The 15,534-nt window shown below is 44.2% G+C and overlaps 1 protein-coding gene across 5 annotated transcripts in view; it reads right to left on the reverse strand.

Annotated features, from left to right (window-relative positions):
- The window catches only part of IRF2 (interferon regulatory factor 2), a 42,880-nt gene extending 30,519 nt beyond the window's left edge, over positions 1-12,361 (reverse strand). For 2 of the 5 annotated variants that reach the window (XM_082052040.1, XM_082052036.1), the window contains exons 1-2: positions 12,067-12,361; positions 5,691-5,749 (exon numbers count right to left, since the gene is read on the reverse strand). The gene's annotated coding sequence lies outside the window, so the exon portion shown is untranslated. The remainder of the gene's footprint in view (positions 1-5,690; positions 5,750-12,066) is intronic. The other 3 variants (XM_082052041.1, XM_082052037.1, XM_082052039.1) reach the window with 2 other exon arrangements.
- Between the last annotated feature and the right edge of the window lie 3,173 nt (positions 12,362-15,534).

Consider the following 15,534-nt stretch of genomic DNA (forward strand, 5'->3'; position numbering starts at 1 on the left):
TTCATTTCCTAGGAATATTCTGTCTGTGATGCCCTGTTGAACAGGGAAGGATGGGGGAAACATCACAACCCACTGGTAGATTTGCTTATCACTAAGCATCCCTTGCCTTGCGCTCCCTTAAAGCGTACCTGATGTCGGACTGCTTCATAGACCCAGCTCCTGTGCTGACTGTACCCCAGACCCACACTACAGCTATGGCAGTATTTTTCCTCCTCTTTCCTAACACTTTGGTGGCAGCAGCAAAGATGTTGAGAACATGCTACATCCTTCCTCCCCATCACCAAGAAAAATAATTCACCACAGGCAGGAAAGGTGGTATCTTATTTGCTCATGTGCCTGCAGGAAGGAGGAAAATCCACCAAGAAAGACAAGAACTGAAGAGCAGGCAGAGTGGGAGCGTGCAGGTCCTGGGCAGATTGGTATAAGGCTTGGCCTGGCCATCAGGAAGAACGTGTACAGGCAACCAATGAGCAATACTTCACCTGCTCCCCCAGGCTCCCAAACCAAACATGACAGGGCTACAACATGACCACGGTTGGTAAGGGGAAAGCTCTGTGGGGTGATGAAATACCTGAGAACCCAGGCTGCTAAGTCATGAATTCAAGCTAGCAACAGCTACACAACTTCCCAAGCCCCTGCTTGGTAGGGACCAGGCTGTGCCCACCTTCAGCTGTAGGGAGGTGCAAGGCAGATGGAGGAGGAGAGAAGCATTCAGTATACCCCTCTCTTATGCTGCTGTACCCAAGAAAGACACACAAAGGTAGAAGAAAAGCCCAAAGAAAAGCCCATGCATCCTCAACAGAGGGCAAAAGCCACTCCTATCAACCCAACACTGCCTGGAAGAACAAAAAAAAAAAAAAAAAAAGAAAGGAGCATTAAAATAAGCATTACAGACTGCCTGATAAACATGCCCAGGAAAACATACAATGGGAACTCATACTGTATATACAGTGTGTTTCATCAGCCCTATAACATTTCTGTTCCACCCAAAGGGTGTTAACATGCCCTGGCTGGGATTCAGACATTACACATCAAAACAGACTCTTTCCTTTGGTTTCCATGTAAAGCTTATTCTCCCTCAGCAGCAAGGATGTGAGCTGTTATTTTGCAGTGATCTCAGGTATTATCAAAGGTAGCCCTCAGATTTGCAGACTAGAAGTGCACTGAAGAAAAGCCATCTTATTTTAATACAACAGAACCAGAGGGCTGGTTATTTGCTTCTGAACTTGGCTGGAATTACACAATGCTTCAGCCTCTCAATACCTACAATAAAATTCCCCTTGCACTGTCTCCTGTGTTGAACACTGTCATGACACTTGAACAATACAATGCCTGTGGCTGAGCCCATTCACTTTTCTGGCATCACAGTGACTTAGATCAGCTGGGAACTTGGCTAAGGCTTCTAACAAATAGATTCCTAAAGATCATCTTCACAGCATCCCTACCTCAACAACCACCTGCATACCCATTAATGTCTGTAAGTCTGGTGACAATACAAAATTATTGCTTTACTTTCAGCTTTAAAGGAATACTTTGTTTCCTGGGGGGTTCTGCCATTTGTTTCCCAGGTTTTGCCTGAAGTGAAGATGGAGATGTCAGATTCTGGTGGCAGCAGGATGCCAATGCAAGTGACGGCCAACAGCATGTGATTAGAGAAAACTCTTCTGCTGTCACCTCCTCCAGGAGTCTCAAAAGCAGCAGTAACATCTACCTGATTTATTTATTTCTTGAGCTTTAAGTCTGATGATTGCTCAGACCTTGTCTTCAGGATCAGGGATACGCATTTTTCCCAAAAAAAGCTGCCTAGAAGAGACATGGGGGTAACTTTTCAGTAGTTCAGCTGTACTGCACTCAGCTAAGTTTGGGAAGGCCTTGTTTACAAAAAGAAAATTGTTTGCATGGTTGTGAGGGAATAATTAATTCCTTGCATTGGGGAGCAGTTATCCCCCCCCAGATCAATTTTATTCTGGAATTAAGTGCCCACACACAACTCCGCTCCTGAATACATATGTAATAGCTGCTGCTGCTTAGCTGTGTCTGTTGGTATCCACAGAAGCCAAACCCCGTCCGTTCTTGAAAGCTGTCAGGAAAACTCAACGTTTGACATCTGACTCATAAAAAGATTTTCCAGCCTGGTGAAAACCAGAAGGCTATTAAGGCTCAACCAATTATCAAGAATCACTTATTTTATCATACTGATGCAACTCAACAGCATCTTTTGTCTCTCCGTGGCTCTGGTAGGTCAACACATTCTTACATGCTCTATGACTAAGTTTACAGGAGACATCCCTAAAACTTTTAACAAGCACAGTATGTTTCCTACATATGTCCCTCTGAAAGCAGTGGAAAATCACACATACAAGTATCTGCAAGATCAGGATCTTAAATTGTAAAAATACTTTTTAAAGCCTGGGCAGACTTCATCTCTGTGTCCTGTCTAGCATTCTTCTGCCTAAGTACAGGGTCAGTGGTTTATGGGGTGTTAAACATAAGAAAAGCAGCCATCATAACACAAAAGTCCTTAATCTCAGTGTTCCCACGTTGGTGGTTTGTGAGGCTCAGGCAGGATTGCAGAGAAGACAGTGACATTTCAGAGGCACTCAGAGAGGCAGAAAAATTATTCCAGATAGCTAACACAGAGAAAGGTGTTCAAGGAGGAGTTTTCACATTCACTGGCCATGACCTGCACCTGATGTAATCCACCTTGCTTGGATTGGGTTTGTTTCTCACAGCTACCTTTGTTTGTATAACGTACTGTTCTGCAACACACAGCAAAAACTATTTGCACACTGCAATAAAGTGTGATTTAATATTTGCTTAAAGCTTTCGTTTTATTGTCTGGGCAAGGGCAGTTTCTGCCACTGAAGTTAATAGCTAACCCACACCTACACTGTTGCTACCCAAACTTCTAATCACTAGCATAGCATCCAGAACCGAGAGCAAAAGACACAAACTGTCTCTGCTTAACCTCACAGTGAGCACTAAAACCAGCCCTTTTAAGAAAGTAGTTCCTCCTCTACTTCCAAGGGATGGTCTTAAAGAAAAGTATATGCTACTTCAGTTTTGTAGAAAACACTCTCCCGCTTACTTAGACGCTTGTTTTACAGACAGATCACAGCAGGCACAGACCTGGGGGCTGGGATCATCTGAATCACCCACACTGTGAGCTGGAAACATGTCTGTCACATGCACTTATTTACAGTTACAAAAATAGCACCATGAAAGAAGCAGATGTGTTGAGCACAAAAAATAAATTGGATTAGTTATTACAGAGATATTGCTTGGCACTGGAGAATTTAACAGAGAAATGTCTTTCTTTTGTACATACACTTGAAAGGCTTGCACTTGAAGAGCACTAAGTATTAAATGCTTAATACTGACACTTGTTATAACGATATGATGTAATTCTCCTTTTTATAAAAATGCTCCTCTTTCCACAGCCACAGGACACACAGGAATTTAACTCATTTGCTTGCTGAGATATGAATAGTTAATAGGATTGGTTACAAAATGTGCTCTTAATTTAAAGTTTTTGTGTTGACCACAGACCAACAGCAATGAGACAGCCTCAATTTCTGATCTGCAGCTATTTCTATCTTGGAAGTTTCCTAAAATACTACTGAGCTAGAGTGAGACCACTGCACTCATCTTTATTTCTCATCTAAGCCAGATAAATATTATCAAACTAAACAAAGCTAGTCTTCATCAGCTTCTCTCATTAATGTCAAATTTCCAGAACAGTTCTGACATCCAAAGAATTAAGTTCTGATATGCTTGAATGCAATGTTTGCAAATGTGAGAGAATTAGACCTCTGGAAGTAAAGCGTTTCATTATACCGTACTACAGCTCTAGCAGCAGTGATTGTCCAGGCTTCTCCCCAACACCCAACATTTGGGCCGACAGAACCCAGGAGCACATGTGTCTGCGTATGAGAAGGATATTCATTCAAGCTTCCACAGCCACCCAATATTTGGCCATCTTCTCCCTAATTCAGCAGCTAGTTCTCAAGGTCAAGAAGAACCTTCTAGCTGCTGACTGATTTGTGGAAATGGAGTGAAAACATCTGCATTCATTTCATGTCATCAGCAAAGCCGACATCAGAGATAATAACATCTTCTGGTTACTGTTGATCTGACCAAGACCTAAGTGGACGACCTCAAAGGTGGGAGAGCAAAAAAAAAAAAATAAGCCCACCACATATTTTATACCTGATTCTATTAGCAATTCACATCTCAACATGAATAAAGTTCAAGCACAACTACCAGATGAATGACTCACTTTCATCATACTGGATGTCATCACCTCCACTGTACTTTCTGTATGAACTTGCCACAATATTTCAAAAGGTTACTTCCATGACTGAAGAAGATGCTGCTTTCCATCCTGCAAGGCCGTTACCCAGATCACTGGGTGCGAAAAGTGGCACCCAGATAAACCAGGGAGAGCGACTCCTACCCCCTACTGCTAAAAGAGTGCTGTCATGCCAAGTCAAATTTACCAAAAGATGAAATAACTAATAAAATTGTAATCATTTTCCAAGTTCAGCTCTCATGCTTCTTTGCTCTGTATTCATTCTTTCATTTTTGCCAACTGGGAAATGAAAACCAATGGAGTCGGTTTCACTTTTGTTTATATTTGGTTTCAATTTTATCCTCAAGTTTTGCTTTCATCTTTTTCATGTAACACTGTTGGGATTTCAGATCCTGCAGGAAAGCTTTCAGTAAGTTAAAAACCTTAGTCTCCTATCCTGCCTTTTTTGGTAATGTGGAATTATTTTTATTTTTGATAAACTTTATAAGATGCTGTCACAATTTTGGAATGTGTCTGGGGGTAGGAGGTGTTTTGATTTTACAAATTAACATGCCACATCCAATTAAATTCAGTAGTTTAGTATTTTCCACTGGATTCATCTCTCAGGTGCATATAAAGCACACTTCCACAATTCGATGGAATGCCTTAAAAGAGCAACCAGTGCACCAAATGCACAAAAGCCTGTATCACACACCAAGTGCATGTTTTTTATATATATATATATATATATATATATATATATATATATATGCATGAAATGCCCATAAAGACCTAAACTTAACTGCTACTTGAACTAACGGAAGAATTAAGGCATTATCCTGCTTACATAAACCTGTAAAAGGTTTGCTTGCAATGCTGTCAAGCAATGTCCAACACGAATAGGAATATTACAGTACAGATTTTGTCTTCTGTGTGTTCAGGAAGCCCCTCAAGTCACACATATCCCTCCATACACATCAAAAAGCAGAACTTAACCACCCTTTCAGACTTTCTTAAAACAAACCGTAAGCAGTAGTTCCCTCTTTTGTGCTGTTATCAATGTTAAGCATGTAAGTCTTTAATTTAAAAAGTACTTAAAATAATTTTGCAGCAAAAGTGAAATGGTTAGACAAGATCCACTGTCACACATAGTTCGAATGAAAGGACAAATATAAATACTTTTGCTTTTGCAACACCTTGACTCCATTCCTAGATATGCTGGGAGCTACAAATCAAACCTGTAAAGTTCAGCTGAGAAACTATCAAACCATAATCTGATCTATTCTTTAAAGGGCAAAAATATGAAAATTATTACTTCCAAACTCATTTTGAAAGCCAGCAACTTGTATAGCAACAACTGAACGTTAAAATAATTTAAAGTTAGAATTTAGTTCTGTACCTTTGGTGAAACAACATGCCACGTGCAGCTGAATTTTCTCCTGGATTCCTGTGTCCAAGCTGCAACAAGATAAAAGTCTGCTTTTTACTGAAGACTGCTGTACATTTGATGCAATTCGCCCCTGAGCAAACAAAGGGGTCAGAAGATTTCCAACACACACAGAGCCAGGTTTCCAGTATATTGCACACTACGAAACCAAACATTACTCTACTGCTTACCACTTCTTTATTTACTCCCCAGCTCATTGAAAAAACAAAACAAAACAAAACAGCAATTTTTCATCAACTTCCAAAAAATTGGAAACATATCCAGCACTAATTGGAAGAGCAAGTTTTAAAACTGTTTTATAGTCTATCAATAAGAAATATGTGCTACACAATGTGTTATTTATGCTATATACAAAGCATCTATTTCTATATTTTAATATATATGTAGATATGTAGGTGTGCATTTACATATATATGCAAACGTTAAACTCTTAACTGCTAACATGCATTTCTTTCCACTAACTGTTAACTGTTGATTCCACTTTCTCTTACTGGATATTTTAACCTATTTTAATCTTTACACGAGATTTCACACATAATCAATACAAGGAAGAACCTTCATACAGTTCCAGCAAAACTTCTGAAAAAAAGATGGGGAAATTATTCAATTACACTTAAAGATTTTTTCCATAATGCCATTTATACATGAGGAATATGCAACTTAATAAATCTGTTCCTCTCATTCACTGTACCCAGAATCTTTTTGGCCTGCTTATTTTTTGTTTGGTTTTTACACTCGTGATCTCAAAGGACAGACCAGAAAATGTTTTACACTAATCACAGTTTATTGCAGCATAAGCTATAATAAAACTTCTGTAAACACTACCTTATGGTTTATGCCCTCAATATCACAGTCATTGTAGGCCTTTGAAGAATCGTGTTTCAAAAGGGCAATCTTTATGAACAAGTCACAGAGATAAGTGAGAGTCCCACAAAAAGAGTAACACGTGATTAGAGTTACTTCTTTACCTACAAATGGACTGTGACTTTCAACGTAAGACCCACAAAATATAAATTGAGGTTCTAATCCTGCAAACATCAGAGGAATTTTGCTGGGGTACCACTCCTACGCAACGTTAAATGTGTACAGGATGCACTTCACCTGACTGCAACATGTGTCAGGTTAACAAGCACAGGACCACCGTAGAAACACTTTTCTGCTGGAAGTTTCATAGCTTCTCTATGTTATCTGCAAATGGACTGTAGCTTATGCTTCTCGGTGGAGAAGGTTTCCTTTTGCAATTTTCAGCAATAATTCTTTATCAGAATCTGCAGTAATTCTTTGTGGGCAGCCAGTGACCAAAATTTGATACTGAACTCTTCTGACTGCTTAGTTGCACAGCAAGTTCCTCTCCAAGAGGCTGCCTAATCACTTGTGAACTCACACAAACTCCTGACATACCTGAAGTGGCCCCACACACCACAAGGTATATATTGCAGGACAAACAACTCCTGTTGCTTTGAAGCTGCCTCCCAACTGTTTTATTTGGGTCTTTTTTATCTGTCCTGTTACCGATTCACTTTCTTCATGACACTAATAACTTTAAAGAACATCACCACAATCTCTTCAGTCACTTCTTTCCAAGCTACTTGCTTTTTCACAAAAGCTCTTTCATACCCTTGAATGTCTTTGATGCCCCTCTCTGTAGCTTATGAGCTTTCACTACATCCTTTTTGAGATGAGGGAAAAAAACCTGTTGTTAACACTATTCAGGAGAGGGGAGAAACATGGGTTTATAGTGGCATGACAGTGTTTTCTTTTTTTACTCCTAATAATTCCGAACATGCCTTCTCCTTTCTTAGCAACTTCTGGGCACAGAGCTTATGATTATCTGTGTTATATGGTAATTTCCTGAGTAAAAAGTCAGTTCTAACTTCATCTTTGTGTACAGAAAAATCACATTCCCTTCCATGCACATTACACTTAAATTACACTTGCATCCAGACTTCGAATATGAGATCCTTCTGCAATCTTTGCAGTTCAGCCTTTGGGATTTTACTGTTCCAAATGAGCTAATACTACCAGCAAACTTGTCACATCACCACCTGTCCCTTCATCTGCTCAACAGCACAGACCCTGGGGAGGACAACTGGCAATCTCCTTTCATTGAGCAAACTGACCATGACCATATGACCCCAAGCAACCTGATCCCACTTTGAAACTGGCCCTGTTCTAAGAGGGACTGTATCAACCAGACCTCAAGAACAGCTCAGCAATGCCTTTTGAGAGAGCTCCAGAAGACTTCAGAAGACTCATGACACAGAACTCCTCCTCAACAAAAGTCAGGCCTAGTTTTTGTCAATGTATCACATCTATACCCATATTCATCAATCCCATTCACTACTTCCTTGTAAACAAAAATGACTACCCTGGAGTTCTCAGTCTCCCCAGAACCCTCAAAAACCAAACAGCTCATTTGTCACCTTCTGTTTCTGAAGCACTAAGGCAGAGCTACATAAAATATGAAATTGCTGATTTCTTTACTTGTTAAGTTCCTTCAAAATTCTTCAACAAGTATCACCACCTGCCATCTACTCCATCATCATTCTCCACAACAGTTCATTGTGATACCCTTTCTTACAGACACTTCAATTTAGGGGAAATCCTCCAATGTGTTCACTCCCTGAAAGAAAGAAAGAGCCTCCTGCAGGGCAATCTCCTTAAACAGTTTGTCAGTGAAGCAAGGATCAAAGAATTTGATTCACTCTTCTGCTATGACTTTATCATCCTTGGGCACTCCTTCTACACATGGATCACTTATCAGCAGGCTTCCTGCTTTTGATGCATTTCAAACACGATTTACGCATCATTTTCATGCCTTTAGCAACTTGTTCCATGACTTTTTGGAGCCTACCTTATTGTGTTTAACATAGACTTTATGATTTTTTCCACCTTTCCCACTTAAAGACAAAGCTTCAACTTTTGAAAGATGTCTTTTTACTTCTGCTGAGCTCCTTTACTTTGCTTCTCATCCTGTTCAACTTTTCTGGTAATTGTCAAATGCCATGCAATTGCCCTGAGACTTTACTATAGTGTCTTTGAAGAATTACATGCCATCTGCAAGTATTTTACATTTCTGGCTGTCTTTCACCATTTATTTTTTTCCTTGCTTTATGAAGATTAACTTTTGAAAATTAAACACTGCCACAACAACCCTTGGCTTTATTGCTCCTGAAGCAACACTGAGTCTAAGTACATTATGATCGCAGTCACATCACAGCTGGACAGCATTTTTAACATAAAATTCTGAACTTAATTCTTGCTGGCCAGGACTTTGCCAGAGCTGCTACCCACAGTACCCTTACCTGCTACACCTAGCAGCAGGTTTTTTGGCTTCTAAAAAGTTAGTATCTGGGCAAATTTCATGTTGGAGCATGACAATCTATGTAGGGGCAACTGAAGCCTCTCACTATCATTGCATTTCCTACTCTTGTAGCCTTTTTACTCTCCCTTAATATGTGATAGTCATTGTCAACATCTTGTTTGGGCATCAAGTCACATAGCCCTAATCTCTACTCTTCCTATACAGGCCTAGAACATCAGTTCACAAGATCCTGTGTAACTTCCACTTACTTCCTCTTTAACAAAAGTATCCTGCTTCATGCACGTGCAAGCCACTCGGTTCTCTGTATGCTATCTGTAGTCTGTCTCTACAATCTCTGAGCTTCCACAAAGTTTCTGATGCTCCAAGTGTTATATCACAGAGATGTTATAATACCAGTTTTATAACCATGGGGATGATGTTCCTCTTCAAGACAGGATGTGTCATGACAAACTTTACATCCTTCACCCGTCAGTTTTTCCCCACCGTTTCTTTATTAAAGTTATATTAATGGATACATAGTCTATATAAATAAGTATATGTTTTAATTTAAGGCATACATAGCCTGGCTGCAATTTTATCTAAATAAAGCACATTATTCTAATGTAGACTCTTCCTATTCAAACTAATATTTCCATTTCCTCTTGAATCTTAACTCCTTTTTTTCTGTATCATTTACTCACTGTGCATTAAGACACTGCCTCTCTCCAACTCCACCTGGCACCAATTATCAAAGATCTCCATGAAATGATGACCAGGGTCTTTAACCCCCATTGCTAACAGCCTGCACGTTACTTCTCAAACCTCTTAGCTGCTCCTTCCCATGTAACATGGCCTGTGATGAACAGCTCCGTTCAAGGCATCTTCTGAAGTGTGACACTTTTGTAGTCAGCAAGTGACCAGGTGGCACCATAAAGCCATGTGTCAAATATAATATCTGACCACTCTATACCTACCTCTGCCGACTAGCTGGGACCTCCAGCCTCACCAAGACACCACCGGGTCAGCAGACCGACACCTTGCCAGCCCTGTACCTAGCTGAAGAACTGCAACACAGCACATGACCGTGATAAAGTGACGCCGTGTCGAAGGAGTTGGCACTCTCCGACCTTCCACCACCATTTACTAGTGAAAAGGAACCGCTGAACACAGGGGACACGTGAAGTAATTCTCCAGTGGGACATTAACAACAGGGGTCAGAGAAGGACACTGATGTCTCCAAAGGGGCTGGTGGCATGGAGAGATTGCAATTTCAGATGGAAACCATCTGCCTCACAGATCAATTCTGCTACTTTTATAATTATGTAACTGTTTCTTGTACTCAGGTGGATTTAAATGTTGCTGCTCCACTCAACTCTCTTTTTATGGTACTAATGCAGACATTCTGCAAAGGTTATTATATGCAAACCCATTAAGACTTAAATAAATAACATAACTATAAACTTAAACATGCCGTATTTCATCTCCAGAAACTGAGGGTCTAGTTTACAACTGCTCCTACACTCAAGAGACTGCTATGTGCAAGACCTTACCAGCACAGTAAGCTGGACTACAAATTATAACCATACACTAAGCAGGAGAAAAGTTTCACACTCTGAAATTCCTTTATCTGAGCTATGTATCTAAATAAATAAGCCTCAAACACTCTGCTGTTTAGGTGCTCACACTAATCAAAAGGGGAATGTAAAGACCTAAATTTCTCTAGGAACCTGAGCTGAGAGATCCGATTCTTCAAGCACTTGCAACTTCGACCTCAGACACTGCAAGACGCTTGGAATTTGACCCTCGGCACTACACACAAACAAAACCCCCGTTCATAAATTTCCTCTGGGGGAGGACATCCAGGGCTTGGCCCTCTGCTTGCTGGTGTGGAGCAGGACAGGGCTCTGAAAAACACTGCGCAAGGAGCTGCAGCACGGCAGCACTGCCTGCACCTACAAGAGGCTATCCCCCAAAAAAACAACCAAAACTAAAAAACAAAAAAACAAAAAAAACAAACAAACAAAAAAACCCCAAACAAACAATAAACAAAAAAAACAACAAACAAACACCAAAAACAGAATGGAAAGCACAACTCAAGGCTGCCAAGTGTTCCAACGATGCACTTGCTAAAGCTGGATTCATTGAGACCATACAGCAGGGGGAATTAGAACCAGAAATGAGAAATGCTTGCCTTCTAAAGGTGTGTTTACTTTAAGATAGAGGCGGAAAGGCCTGCTGCACAGGAGCGAGGAAACACCCCTCGCACAGCGCCTGCCCTGTGCAGCCTCCACACAACTTCCTCCTTCCGCCACTCCCGCACAACCCACCCGCCGCGGCCCAACTGCCCCTGGCGCTCCCCGCGCCTCTGCTGCCATCCCCTCACAGCAGCACGGCTTCCCCCCCGCTCCCCAGCCGCCATCGCGGGCCATAACCCGCCCCGCCGCTTGTGTAACGGGCCGTGCGCGGGGCGGGGGCGCGGAGGGGGCGGGGCCCCGAGGCCGCCCCGCGAGGCCCCGCCCGCGCAGCTCCAGGCACCCGCGGGGGCAGCGCCCCCCCACCCCCCACCCCTGGCGCGACCCCCGCCCGCAGCCCCTCCGGCCGCCCGCGCTGCGCCGCCGCCGCCACCCCCGCTCCCCGCTTCCTTATTGGGGCTACCGGCAGCATCCGAGCCTGCAACAAGTGCCCCCCGGCCCGGCCCGCGCCGCGCCCTGGCCCTCCAGATCCAACGCCCCCGCCTTTGTCTGCGCGCCGGAGCTCCCGCACCGGGGGGCGACGGGTACCCCCACACACACCGCAGCTCCGCCGCAACCCGCCGCCCTGTCCCCCCCGCCCCATGTCCCTTCCCAAATGCAGCGGCGGAACCGCGCTCGGCCCGGCTGCTGCAGCCCGACCTTTTGTTTTTAAACCGACGCGCATCTGCCCGGCAGCCCCGCCGCCCCGCATACGAAAATACCAGCAATGCGAAAAAAAAAAAAAAAAAGTATAATTCTTTTTTTTAAATAGCAAAAAAAAAAAAAAAATTACCTTGCCGGCCCGTTTTCGCGGCCCTTATATAATTCCTCAAGGTTACCGCCGTTGCCAGGGGACGCGAAATGGAAATGAAAACAGGCTCTGAATAATCGCGGGAGCAAAACTAAAAGTTAACTGCCTCCGCCCGGGCGGAGAAAGGTCCAGATCGAAAGCAAAACAAGGAGAGGAAGCGGCGAGGCCGCCGGCGCTTGGAAATCCCCCCGCCTCTCCGCCGGGCCGGGCCGGCCGCGCAGGCGGCGGGGGCAGGGCTGCGGCAGCGGGCGCGGAAGCGCTGCGCCCGGCACCGCCGCGGCACGGCAGGGAGCGGCACGGCGCTGCCCCCGCCCCGGCCACGGCAGCCGCGCACACCGCTCGGCCCCTTCCTTCCTCCCCGAACCCCCGCGCCCCGGCCATCCCGGGGAGCCGACCGAGCGCTTACATGGTGGGGGATTTCAGGACTAAAGCTTCCCCGGGTGCAGCTATAGGACCAGCGGTTCCTAAAGCATCTTTGTATGTTTTTAATTCAAGGTCCGACTGGCGCGTGGACATCTTACATTCATTCATAGATTGACTTGTGACTAAAATAACTAAGTGGGGTGGTTAGTAGGTCGAGAGAGGCTCTCCTCCCCCTCTACGCTGCCCTGGTCAGACCGCATCTGGAATATTGTGTCCAATTCTGGGCCCCTCAGTTCAAGAAGGACAGGGAACTGCTGGAAAGAGTCCAGCACAGAACCACAAGGATAATTAAGGGAGTGGAGCATCTCCCGTATGAGGAAAGGCTGAAGGAGCTGGGTCTCTTTAGCTTGGAGAAGACTGAGGGCTGACCTCATTAATGTTTATAAATATGTAAAGGGTGAGTGTCACGAGGATGGAGCCAGGCTCTTCTCTGTGACAACCAATTATAAGACAAGGGACAATGGGTATAAACTGGAACACAGGAGGTTCCATTTAAATTTTATAAGAAACTTCTTCACGGTGAGGGTGATGGAGCACTGGAACAGGCTACCCAGGGAGGTTGTGGAGTCTCCTTCTCTGGAGACATTCAAAACCCACCTGGATACCTTCCTGAGTAGCCTCATCTAGATGTTCCTGCTCCGGCAGGGGGATTGGACTAGATGATCTTTCGAGGTCCCTTCCAATCCCTAACACTCTGTGATTCTGTAACTCCCACCCCCAGCCAGCCCTCAATATGGGGTGGGGGGGTCAGCCCCATGCAAGGCTGGCCGAGAGCTGGAGCCACCAGCCATGGGGGGGCTGAGGGCTGCAGGGGGTGAGGGAGCATTATGCTGGGAGGCACAAGACCATGGGTCCAAGCAGGCTTTCCCTGAGACCCTGGGGAGTCCGTGCAGCTTGGCTCCTCCAGCACTGATGGCATCAGTCCCCGTGTCTCATCCCCTTCTGCTGAGGTGGGATTCATGGTCTAGGTCTGGTACACACACCGGCTGGGACTGACCTTATCTTTGGAAACCGACTATGCCACAGTCTTACAATTTTAGACCGGGCTGTTTGAATCCAGCGAGTCTCAAGCAGCATTGCTTCAAGGGAGAGCTCTTGGATTTCAACAAATTTTGCAAGCTGCCGTTGGTCATGGAGTCTATGCAGTGACCAAGGGTATTATGCAGAATTTAGATAATCCTGATGCAAACTCCAGCATATAAAATTGACCAAGGAGAGGTTGCAGTACATCATTCCTGGGCTTAACCAAAGATGATGAAGGAAAGGCCCCAAGCACTGGGACATTGGAGGAGATAAGAAACAAACTCTTTACAAAATATTATATTTGGAGAGAAAGATGTACACATCTCTCACGTGCACACATATCTATATGTGTGTACATACAAACATTCAGGTAAGCAAATGATATACCTATGTGTGCAGCTGCAGGGTGCGTGGCCATCAGCAGTGGGAGGAATGTCAGGACACGGGGGTTTGCACAGGAGGGGGCAGAGGTGGCTGGTTATGGAGTGGTCTTGTCTCCAGTGGGATGGCAAATAGGTAGGTGGTTGCCAGGACCCTCAATGGCATCTGTGGCAGCAGCTCTGGCCATGCCCAGGACACCAAGCTTGTAGTGATGGGGTGGTAAGTCTGCCTTTGTGGGTGACAAGTCTTCCTGTTTTGGAAAGTGCCCTCCTTGCACAGAGGAAAACATAATCTAGATTGGAAGAGACCCGTGGATGTCAGGAATCCACTGCATCCCGAAAAATGATGGGGCCTAACAGGTACCTGTGGTCCATGCGTACGCCAGTGAAGTAGGAAAGGGCAAGGGAGAGGTTTTGGAAGCAAGATGCAGAGTGACAGGCAGGACAGTAAAATCAAGCATCTCCTCCAAAACTTCTCTAGAATGACTCGCAGCAGGATGGCCAAGTCCACACCAATGAGGACACAGGTCCTCAGAGCAGCTGTCGAGGAGCTGCAAGAAGGCCAGATTCACATGGCAGGTACTTCCAGAAGAGAGAAGATGAGAAGGACTCATTTCCATGAAGCCACAGAGGAATGAGGATGATGGACCTGGGATGCCTTGGCTTTGAACTGGCATGTTGACTGAACAGATGTGAGGGACACGCTAGTGACAGGACACAGCTTATACAGGAGGATCAGACTGAGCTGTGGCTGGAAGGAAAGGGGCTACAAACTCCAGGCCAAAAGAAGCTGTGAAATCATCTAACTCCAGCAACTAAAGCTGAGTTTTTATAGACTTAAGGTCTGACTAGGGAAACAACAGTATTAGGATGGTATTACTGACTCTGACCAGAGTGGAGGAGGTTACTATGCCAGCTGTGATTAGAGAGCAGTAAAGAGATTGAAAGCAAGAAATTTCTAACCAACTTGTTCCCACTCAGAAATAAGATCTTATAGTCATAATAACGCTGTGGAAGGATCGGTTTGACGCTCAGAAACTGTCACAAAGCTGTTGGGACATGCCAGGACAGACCTCAACTGAGATAATGGGGAGGGCTGCAGCGTGCCTGCCTCTGGTGGCTCTGGTCCATGTGTAACAGAAATGGCAAATATCCAGAGAAGAGCAGCAAATATAACTAAAAATATGGAGCAGCCTCAATATTAGAGTGATTCAAGGATTTGAGTGACAAGGGGTTCTTAGGCTGGAGAAGTGATAACCAACAGAAAATGGTCAGACAAGAGAGAATACACAATCATGAGTACAGAAGACTAGGGGTGAACTATTTGCTTTCTTTTCTAATATGAGAACTAGAGAGCATCACATGAAACTAGCAGGTGGCAGATTTAAAGCAAACAGAAGGAGGTGGAGCAGGTAATTAAACGGTGGGACATCCTGCTTTGAGGTGCCAAAAGTTCATCACAGGGGATCCAAAAAAAAGCATCCTAACACATTCATAGAAGAAAAAAGAAAAAAAAGAGGTGCTATTAAATGTAAAGACACCAACTCCACATAAAGCAGCCCCCTAAGCCACAAGTTTATAGGGCCTAGAAGCAGTTGGGAGGATGCCCTTGTCCTAAACCTTG

This window comes from Streptopelia decaocto (genome assembly GCF_964273445.1).
Source record: "Streptopelia decaocto genome assembly, chromosome: 4".
NCBI lineage: Eukaryota > Metazoa > Chordata > Aves > Columbiformes > Columbidae > Streptopelia > Streptopelia decaocto.